The sequence below is a fragment of the Hesperophylax consimilis genome, chromosome 21, assembly GCF_061612785.1.
Source record: "Hesperophylax consimilis isolate HC1 chromosome 21, BYU_Hcon_1.0, whole genome shotgun sequence".
NCBI classification, from domain to species: Eukaryota; Metazoa; Arthropoda; class Insecta; order Trichoptera; family Limnephilidae; genus Hesperophylax; species Hesperophylax consimilis.
The window spans coordinates 19,035,592-19,046,734 of NC_142856.1; positions in this window are offsets into that span (position 1 = coordinate 19,035,592).

The following is an 11,143-nucleotide window of genomic DNA, read 5'->3' on the forward strand; positions in this document are numbered from 1 at the left end:
TGCAATCTAAAGAAACTGTGTGCTAGACTCATTTTCATAATATAAGTTTAAGAACTTCTTGTTATTGTTGAAATTACAACATTTTTTCAGCGGCAATACTATAGATTGCCCGAATCGTCTTCGATGCACATTTAACGTAAGTTTTGCATAGTGATTGATCATTTAAATAAAAGTACGCTAGTACATAAATATTTTTATTATCGTCATTTGGTATTTTTAGCAATCTCAATAAGTAGCTTAATTAACATTTATTTCTCGCTTTCCCATTGTTAATATTTTCAATTAATATTGTCATTAATATATTGTAATTAGTCACCAAATGTGCTGTTGTCCAAATCCAATAAGCCCTTCACCCTTTCCAAGAAGTATTATATATAAATTAATATATTTTGTGATTAGAAGAAATTAGAAAGAGAATGTGTCAGTTGATGAAATGAAAATAACGTAGCAAAGCCAAGTATAAAATTTTAGACTTTTGACTTGCAATAAAAAATTAAATAAAGTTATTATTAAGTAATTAATTTGTCTGATTATAAATTTTGCCTTGTGCCATGACAATTATTGTTTCTTTTTCAAATTTTTTGTGTGACTTCACATGACATTCTGTTTTTTTGTTGTATTTTTTCTAGAGTTTTTATCTGTGGTTGAAATTCTTTAAAAGCTATTACACGCACTAATAAAGCTCGTAAACTTCTGGGAATGGTGGTATAATTATTTTGTATTTTTATATTTAGTGAAGACATTTTTTTGTCATACATAGTATTTATATTTGTCTCGTCCGGGTTGAAATGCTGCATTTTTTATTTATCCCTAGATTCGTGAGGATGAGATGATAATTTATCATTTATTTTATATATTTTTATGTATTAAAAAAGCCAAAACATTTTAGATTACTCTGTATTTATTTTGTAAGATATGCATTTAATTTTGTCATTATTTATACTTTCAATAAATGAGTTTATTGACAACAGTTATTTTATTTTTCATTAAACCTTCGAGGCAAGGGTGGTTATTTAACATGGGCTCTGGGGCATGTGCCCTACCAATTTTTCAGATGAATTATATCGTAAAAGTTGGCTAATATCAGCGATCGGCTTCATTAATTATTAGGTGTTGTGTTATATGCAGTAATTAATTTCAGTTGACAATTTTCGCTAACTGGTTGTTTTGGTTAGCAGGGTATCGATTCTCCAATCCAGGCCGCTCGCAATCTCCGTCGAAAGTACATACATCGGTGGACACTCTTATTCTCGAGTCTCGTCGACGGTACATACTTACATACATCAAAAGTCAATTCTCTTGAAGGAGTGGGTCGAACCATTCGTTGTTCGAGCGGAACGACTTTGTCAAGTATCGAGGCCTTGGGCTCATTTCAAATGCTGGCTAGAATTTTGTGGCTTGAGCAAGCGTATTGGGTACTGTATTAATTTTCCATAGAAATATTATTTAAGACAGGTGGGCTCAAGTTAGTTGTGCCCAAGATTGAACACAAGAGAAATTCATCTCTCTACCTGGCAATTCTCACCACTTATTTTATAACTTCCCTGAAACGGGATTTGTCATTATATATAAATATATATTTTTTTTTATGTGACACCTCACAAGAGTGTCCCTGCCTGTGCAGTGTACAGACAGGGGAACTATGTCACCACCCGGTTGGGCGGCGTTGTGAGGCGGAATAAGGTAGGGGCTGTAGGAAGGGATTTGTTAATGCGGGCCTTGAAGAGGCTCGGATTATAGGAGGGAGGAAAAACAGATGCCGGTAGCTCGTTCCACATACGAGCCGACTTACACAAAAACGAGTCGTAAAAACGGCCCGTTCTCATGAAGCCAACGTCAACCGTGAACGGGTGTTCAATTCGTGTCCGTCGAGTTTCGCGCACGTGCACCGGTGCATCAGGAATCAATGCTGCTAGCTCCTTGGAGCAGGCTCTATTGAAATACCTGTAGAACAGACACAGCATGCCTACATTGCGTCTATGCATTAGAGAAGGGAATCGGTCTGTTAACAACGGATTGTCAATCAGACGGATCGCTCTCCTTTGCACAGATTCAAGCAGGTTTATTAAGTATTTTGGGGCACCAGCCCAAAGGTGGCTCCCAAATTCAATAGTTGGGCGGACTTGAGACTTGTACAGGGTCATCAGCTGGTCACTGTTGAAGAATCTCCTAGCCCTGTACAAGACGCCCAACTTTTTGGAGGCCTGATTTACTCGGGCTTCTATGGATCCCCGATACTTGAGCTGGTCTGATATAGTAACTCCAAGCATTTCAATGGAGTCTTTATTGGGGAGAGTGCTCCCATCAAATTGCACCAGACAGTCATTGATCTCCCTCTTTGCCGAAATCAGACACGCTTGGGTTTTTGAGACGTTGAAACTGACCAAGTTGGCCTTACCCCAGGCACGAACCATCTCGAGGTGGTGGTCAATTTTTTGCTTCAAAACTTCCCAAGCTGTTCGGACATCATAGTTGGAAGGGGGCCTGTCAAAAAGATAACCCTCGTGAACGGTGCTGTCATCAGCGTAGCAGTGAATTGGTGCACATTCAACGAGATTGTTGATGTGCAATAAAAACAGCGTCGGAGACAGCACAGATCCTTGTGGCACCCCCGCATTGATTAGGTGCGGTGAGGAAGAAGAGCCGTCAACCACGGTTTGAATTGTTCTTCCCCTCAGAAAGTCCGCAATCCAACTATGCAGGGTTGGGTGGATCCCATACGATGGTAACTTCCCGATAAGCGCCCGGTGCCAGACTCTGTCAAAGGCTTTGGAGATATCCAACCCAACGGTTTGAGTTTCACCAAAACGTTCCATGTACCGCCCCCAAATATGCGTCACATATCCGAGTAGATCACCACACGATCGGTTTCGACGAAATCCATATTGCCGATCGCTTAGGATATTGTTATTCTCGAGATATGTGAGCAATTTGTTGCTAACCACCCTTTCTAATACCTTCGAGAGTATGGAAGTGATGGCTATGGGGCGGTAGTTAGAAGGGTCGGAGCGGTCCCCCTTTTTTGGGATTGGGTGGACGATTGCCTTTTTCCAAAGATCTGGCACCTTTCCACCTTTGAGAGAGAGCCTAAATAATTTCGCGAGCACTGGAGTCATTTCTGCAGAACACCTCTTGAGGACCAAGGCAGGTATTCTGTCCGGCCCACTGGCTTTACGGTATTTGTCGCTGGAATTAGGATTGCAACCTAGCAGAAAAAATAGACGCCATGATGAATATCCTTCACAAGCGATATACAAAATAGTGGGCTGTTTGTTACATAAAATTAAGAGATATTCATTTTTTCTGTATTTTCCTGAGGAAGCACTCTGGCGTTGAAAGGGTTAACCGTCTTCTATCAACATTGGACATCATCAATTATAAAGAAAGTCATTTTGTTGCATTTATATGAGACATAGTGAAATCTATGCATTGGGCGGTGATTCTTTTTCCGAGGGTTCATGCACGAACCTAAAAGGCACTAAAGGCAGAGCATTAGTGCGAGTTTGTATGAATTACATTGAAGCCAAATCTAGGGTAAGGGTAAATTGCATGAATCTGGGCCTCTTAGGTACATTTTAAATTGCCTGGCAGCCATCTATTCTCTGTCCACGATAAGAACGACCTGTTGGAGTACCAAATTAGGTTCGTTCTGCGCATACCACCCCCCCGCTCCTTTCCTTCGCCATCGCTCGGCTATCTCCGGCAATCTTCGCTGACAATTCGTTAGTCGTTAGTTAGTGCCCGCGCTTAGAGAAATTAACCCATTCAGACCCTGCTATAAAATGGATGTTCAGCCGATATGTCCGAATTCATTATCACCAATTACGAAAAACAAAAAAGGACAGGTAAACATTATTTATGTGTTATTTGTATGACTATTCGATTTACAACAATGCATTTTTATAATTCAAGGATATAGATAGGTAGTATATGTATAAAATTTGTGAATGCTGGTGTTGATCGGTTTTTTTATGTTTATAGGTGGTGCACAAACCTCAACGGACAATGATAATAAATATGTATGAAAATATTTTATCTGGTGACCCTGATATCTCACAAACATGTGCCATTCACTTAATTTCTGAGCAAACGGGTATTGGGCTACACACCATCAAATATACGTTATTGCGGTATACAAGAACCGGTCAAAGTTAACAATACCTCCTTCAAAATAAGTGACGTAAGACGACTCATTCAAGAAGGTATGGAAAAAGTTACACCGGAACATTGGAGTTACTTTGTTCGACATATTGTTGTTATCAAAAAAAAATTTTGGAATATCGATCACATTGTTGATGAACTCGAGGACAATAATGATATTCGTTAGCTTTTGAAATTTCAAATAAATCATCTGATGAAATTTTTTTTTTTTTAATTGCATTTTTTTATTTTCAACTTTGGATTGATTTCTTAGCCGATTTGATAAATCTGAGGCCTAATAAAGTACAATATGTATTGTAATACTATCATCATCATTATTTGAATGTATTAAAATGTTTTAATTTTTTATTTTATTTATCGGTAGGAAAATAAATTAAATAATTAATTTGTTAAAAAAGTGGGTCTAAATGTGTTAACGCTCGTCCTTTTAGGAGTGGGGCGAAGGGGCGGAGACATGCGCGTCCACGGGTTGTTCTAATATTGGACCGAGTATAGTATGACAAGCTTTTGAAATGATTTGTATGCAGTGGTAGAAAATTAACTATTGGTTTTAAATTGCTAATGCCATAGATATGAGAAAATTCTGACCAATGACGCTACTGCTTTGATATCTATGAATTCTGACCAATGACGTGACTGCTTTGATATCAATTTATTCTCACCAATGACGTGATGGTAACCTAGTAGTTATTATTATTAAATAACACGTCTCTGAATGTTTAAAAAATAATTTATTTTTTTCTTCATAACAAATTTTAGGCCATCAACTATTGCAACAAACACTAAACTTCATTTATAATGATATCGTATTTTTGGAACTCTGTGCATATAAGCCAGACTTGAAAAAGAATCCCCCTTTGCCAGGTATCTTAGTAATTTGAAACTTAGTTTTTGCCGGGACAGACGCGCGTATAACTGTGTCCTGTTTTTGAATTTTTTCTAAAATCTTAGACAATAGTACATCAAATTGTTCTTCCGAAATTCGTAAATGATTGCGATAGCCTTCGGTATCTTCAAACGCCTTATAATTATATTCTTATAATCCATTTTTTAGCCCACATACGAAGTTTTTTGTGCATTTTCATATTCTAAAATTCGTTCCGTAAAAGGTCAATCATAGGGACGCACGCGACGATGACTTCACTTGACTCCATTTTGACTAACAAAATCGGCTCGAGTTAAATTAAAACATCTGAACGACATCTTGTTCAATTTTTGTCGTTCAATAAAAGCCGTTTAACTAAAATCGCTCTGTCCATAAATGAACCACTCACGCTCTGTCAGAACGGGGCATTACAGAAGCCTTACTTTTTACTTTACTTTTCCATGAGACATTACAAGACCTTGCTTTTTACTTTACTTTTCCATGGAAGGTCTCGTTCATTAATATACCCAGGGGGGTATAACTCCGAGAAAAGTGGGTCAAAAAAAAGACACGGTAATCTCTATGGCTGACTTGTGACGTATATTTTCCACAAACCAGTGCACACTTCATGCATGTTTATAGGCCGCTGTCATTGGCCGATTTTAGGCTAGCCAATGGGGTTGGCTCCGAATGAGAATTATATTGTCTATGGTTACGCCTTTTTTATAGTTTCTATCCTAGTCGATGGTGTGTATGTCATGTAGTGACGTAATTTTTCAGTTACAGACTTTTATCTATGGCAAACTTTAGGACCCATGGGCTCAGTACGACAAACCCGAAGATATTGATCTAGTGAGTGGTTCATTTATGAATATACCACTCTAGATCGATATCTTCGGGCTTTTTGTATCCAACAGAATTATACAGTACTTAACCACAGATATACAAGCAGTACTTACCGTGCGGAAAAGAGCAGTAAACAAGGTAGAAAAACTCAAGGTCATCTAAAAATAAGATGCAACCATAGACAATATAATTTCTCTCGGCCTACTCCATTCATTCACTAGCCCAAAAAACTATTTTAAAAATAAAAATGTCCTTGAAGCAGAAAAATGTCGAAATGTTTTCCGAGGGCAAGGTTCATCTGACTAAGAAAATAAACTTTTACAGTGTATTTCCTTAAGATGAAACAATCTGAGAAGCAGAAACCCAAAATGACAAGAAATTTGCAATATGGTATACTGCTGTATTTGTATTGTGTATATTCCAATAAAAATGTAACCTAAAATAATTTATTGCTGTATAGGAACCTATATTAAACATTTATAAGTAAACCATAGACAAAATGCGAGAAATAATTAACTAAAAAATTTGCCACAACACAGGTTCGCCTAGTGAGGCAGATTATGCACAACTTAAAATATGGTATATTATGCCATATCTTTATAACACTCATACATATCTACCTTTTCTTCTATTAGAAACTGTTCTATTATTCTAACATTAGTTTTTCAACAATGTCATTGTTATTAAATCTTTGATGGGCGGACATAACAGTATAACTGCATTTTTGACCATTTAACGATTTATATGAGAAAATGTGTCTTGTGTATGCCGGCATCAATGGTATTAACAGTATAGTTACACCAGTACTCAAAACATAAATAAACAACTTTGTGCCTATTAAACTAACTTAAAATACTTGAGATAATTGGGTTCATAATAATGTTTTTTTGCTCTCCTGAAAAGTTACACTTTTGCAGTTATACTCTTATGTCCGCCCATCAAAGAAATTACATATAGGTTTTTTACTTACGAATGATATATTATATATGTTAAGATTTCAGGTACTGAAATATTAATATTGGTGCTTGTCACCCTATGGGTGTGGCAACATTTATTTTTGTGTTAGCGATTGCCGGGGCAATTTCGTATTGCCACGGATTTTAATCGTTCTTCTCTTGTTACCATCCGTCTTGGGCGGTCGTTTTGGCAAAACGGCGGAGCTGCCAGGTTTTCACTTACATGTGGGTTATAAAACCGCGGAGAGAGATAGCAATATTGGGCTCACCTTACATGAGCTGCCCTACGGGTCTTTTTTATTGTTAAATAAAGACCAATATTCGAGAGCTGGAGTTATTATTGAAGAGTTACTCCAGTCATACTTCCTTGGAATCTGGTGACTCACCACGCCGGATTGCTCTGTCAGGAGAGTGAAGTTAAGATCCTGAACATTGGTCCTTCGAGCCGGATTATTATTATTTGGATTGATCCATTTTGAGACGGAAGATCATTATTTGGAGTGGTCCAGTCGGGCCTCATCATCGGGAGTGGTCCAGTCGGGCCTCATCATCATCGGGAGTGGTCCAGTCGGGCCTCATCATCATCGGGAGTGGTCCAGTCGGCGTCCTCATCACCATCATTGGATTGATCAAGCGAGCCTCATCACGACGCTCGCATGCACAGCAAATCAGGTTGTAGCCTTCCTTTCATTGTCCTTTCAAATTCCATTTAAAAAAGCTAAAAATCTGTGTAGATGCCACATTATTTCGTATTGATTATATCGAATTATATTCGGGTGTTCATAATCAGATGCTTTCAAAATAGCATAAAATTGTTGGTGATAATAATTTTATTGTTGTATTCTGCCGAATAACTTTGCTTTGCTTACCTACATATCTAGCCACGCGTTTGCAAGCTTTGTCCTTGCATGCCATAGTATTTTGATCGGTTTCTTTATAATCCATAGTATTATTTTATTCACGTCAAAACGTCAAACTGCCGTTTCGAGTTGTGTATTAAGTTTTAAATCAGGTTATTGTGTTATTCGTTTCTAAAAAATGGAACTCGACAAGTTGGTTAAACAGCGCGGGGTGTTGAAAGGTTCATTAACGAGATTTGAAACCTATTTAAGCAACGAAAATGATATTAGGCCCAGCGTATTGTCGTCGAGATTAGATGCCATCAAACCTTCTCTGATGGAATTCTCCAAAATTCAGCTGGAGATTGATTTATTGAATAAATCAGAAGATCATGACGCGAGGGATAATTTTGAAGGTACATATTTTAATTTAATTGCATTAGGACAGGAAATATTATCAAAATTTAAGAAGATTGAAAATGTCCCGATTACATCTGTGAATTTACCACCAATATCAATACCAATTTTTTCAGGTTATAGTCATAAATGGTTGACTTTTAAAAACTCGTTCATTGCCCTGATTCATGATAACAGTAAATTAAATCATGTTCAGAAATTTCATTACCTTATTAGTTATGTGTCCGGAGACGCACTTGATTTGATTAGTTCTCTAGAAATAACCGGGGATAATTATAGTTCAGCCTGGACGATGCTTATTTCAAGATACGAAAATGTCAGACTTATTGCAAATAGACATTTGAATTTCTTAGTAAATGTTACACCGTTAAAACGACAGAATCATCATGAATTGCGAAATTTAATTGATCAAGCAAACATTCATTTGAGAGCTTTACATAATTTAAAGCTTCCAACAGAACATTGGGACACATTAATTATACATATTCTAACCTCAAAGTTAGATAATCACACACGTAGCCTGTGGGAATCCATGGAGTGCGATAAAGTTTATCCTACGTTCGAGCAGTTTAGCAATTTTATTTCACAAAGGTCGCAGATCCTGGAAACTATCCAAGGTGATAATGGTGGAATGCAACAGAAAGCGGAACCAGTTGCAACAAAACCAAAGTTTTTTAATTTTAAGGAAAGGAATTCTACGAACAAGGTTACATTAGCGTCAAGCAACGTTAATTGTATGCTGTGTAATGACAGCCATTTCATTTATTCTTGTAAAATATTTGTTAACAAAGCACCAGCGGCACGAAGAAAGTTCGTTTCAGAGAGCAATTTATGTTATAACTGCCTAAAACCGGGGCACCCTTCAAAGGTGTGCAGGTGGAAGGAAAAATGCAGTGTTTGTGATCGAAAACATCACACTCTGTTACATATCAATACTGATAATGTACAAGCGGGTACTTCAACTGGCAAGGGTCAGTCGGAGGCACCAGTGAATTTAGCGTGTCATAGCGACATGAACGGGCGAGAAATTTTACTATCTACCGTAATAGTAAAAATAGAAGACGCGTACGGTGGAACACACAAAATACGCGCACTTTTGGATTCAGGTTCAATGTCTAATTTTATTACAAAGGATACTTGTAAGAGATTAAATTTGCATTGTACAAAATTGAACATACCTGTTTCAGGTTTGCATAATAATTTAATTCATGTAAAGGAAACAGTTGACATTAAATTTAAATCATTATGTTCTCAATACGAGGATGAAATATCTTGTTTGGTATTAGATGAGATTTCTTGCAATCTTCCACAGACCGTGATTAACCCAAAAATGTTGAACATTCCAGACGGTGTCCGGTTAGCTGATCCGCAGTTTTACCAGCCAGCTTCTATTGATATGCTGATCGGAGCAGAGGTTTTCTGGCAGGTGCTTCGTACGGATCAGATACAGTTAGGAAAGGGTAAACCTACATTGCATCGAACGGAGCTAGGCTGGATAATATCAGGAGCTGTACAGAGTCGTCATAATACGAGGCCAGTTAAAGTTTGTCATATTTCATTAAATTCTTTGCAGAACCAAATAGAAAGGTTTTGGAAGGTTGAAGAAACCGAAAATAGTAAGCATCACTCTCTGGAAGATAGTGAATGTGAAAGGATTTTCGAAGGCACGCATAAACGCGATGCAAACGGTAGATTTGTAGTCAACTTACCGTTTAAATCTAACCTATCTCAATTAGGAGATTCATTTAGTATTGCTAAAGGTAGATTAGCGTCAATGGGAAGGAAATTCTTAAGACAACCTAGTTTAAAGGAACAATACTCGGAATTTATTGATGAGTATCTTGCGTTAGGTCACATGACTGAATGTGAACCTCCAAAACGCGATGAAATTACTTATTATTTACCACATCACGCTGTATTTAAAGAAGCAAGCACAACTACTAAAATTCGTGTTGTTTTTGACGGGTCGGCTAAACCCGCTCGAGGGATTTCTTTGAATCGCGCTCTAATGATTGGGCCCACCATTCAAAATGATATATTTTGTCACTTGGTATTTTTCAGAAAACATCAATATGCAGTCACCGCAGATATTGCAAAGATGTACCGCCAAATTAATATCAACCCGGAACACAGAAATTACCAACGTATATTATGGAAAAGGGATGCGGAGGATTGTTTGAAACATTATACGCTAAACACGGTGACATATGGTTTGGCTCCTTCGCCTTATTTAGCAATACGTTGTCTGCACCAGCTAGGTAATGACGTTTCATTTACTCATCCATTAGCTAGTAAATCCCTTAAGGAAAATTTTTATGTAGATGATTTTCTTTCTGGTAGTGATTCCATTGATACTTGTCACTTGCTTAAATCCCAAATCATTAATGCGCTTGCTACAGCAGGCATGGAGATTAGAAAATGGAGGTCTAATGCACCCTCAATTAATGATTCTAAAGATAATTTGGAATTATTGCCAAATGAATCCAATGAAGCTAAGATTCTAGGATTAATATGGGACACCAACCTTGATGAGTTTACTTATCAGGTAGAAAACATAGACTCAAAGTTAGAAGTAACAAAACGTCAAGTTTTATCATTAATTTCAAAGGTTTTTGACCCTTTAGGACTGGTAGGCCCAGTAATCATTGTCGGTAAGATAATTATGCAAAGATTGTGGAAGACAGAAACGGCGAGGATAGTTTTGGTTACTAGTAGTCCTGTCGATTGGGAAATATTTAATAATTATTCTTCATTAAGACGACTGAGGCGCGTAGTTGCTTATATGTTACGTTTCATACATAACTGTTCTAAACGAAAACCGATGCGGGTCGACGAGCTTTCTGTAATCGAACTGGAACATGCCATGCATGTATTGATTTTGAACGCTCAGCGATTCGCATTTCGTGATGAAATAGCTTCTTTGAGTAATGGAAGATTTGTATCTAGGCAGAGCAAGGTAAAGGCACTAAATCCTTTTATGCAGGATGGGTTATTGTGTGTTGGAGGTCGACTATCACAATCTGATATTACCTCGGTCTCTCAAAAACATCCAATTTTGT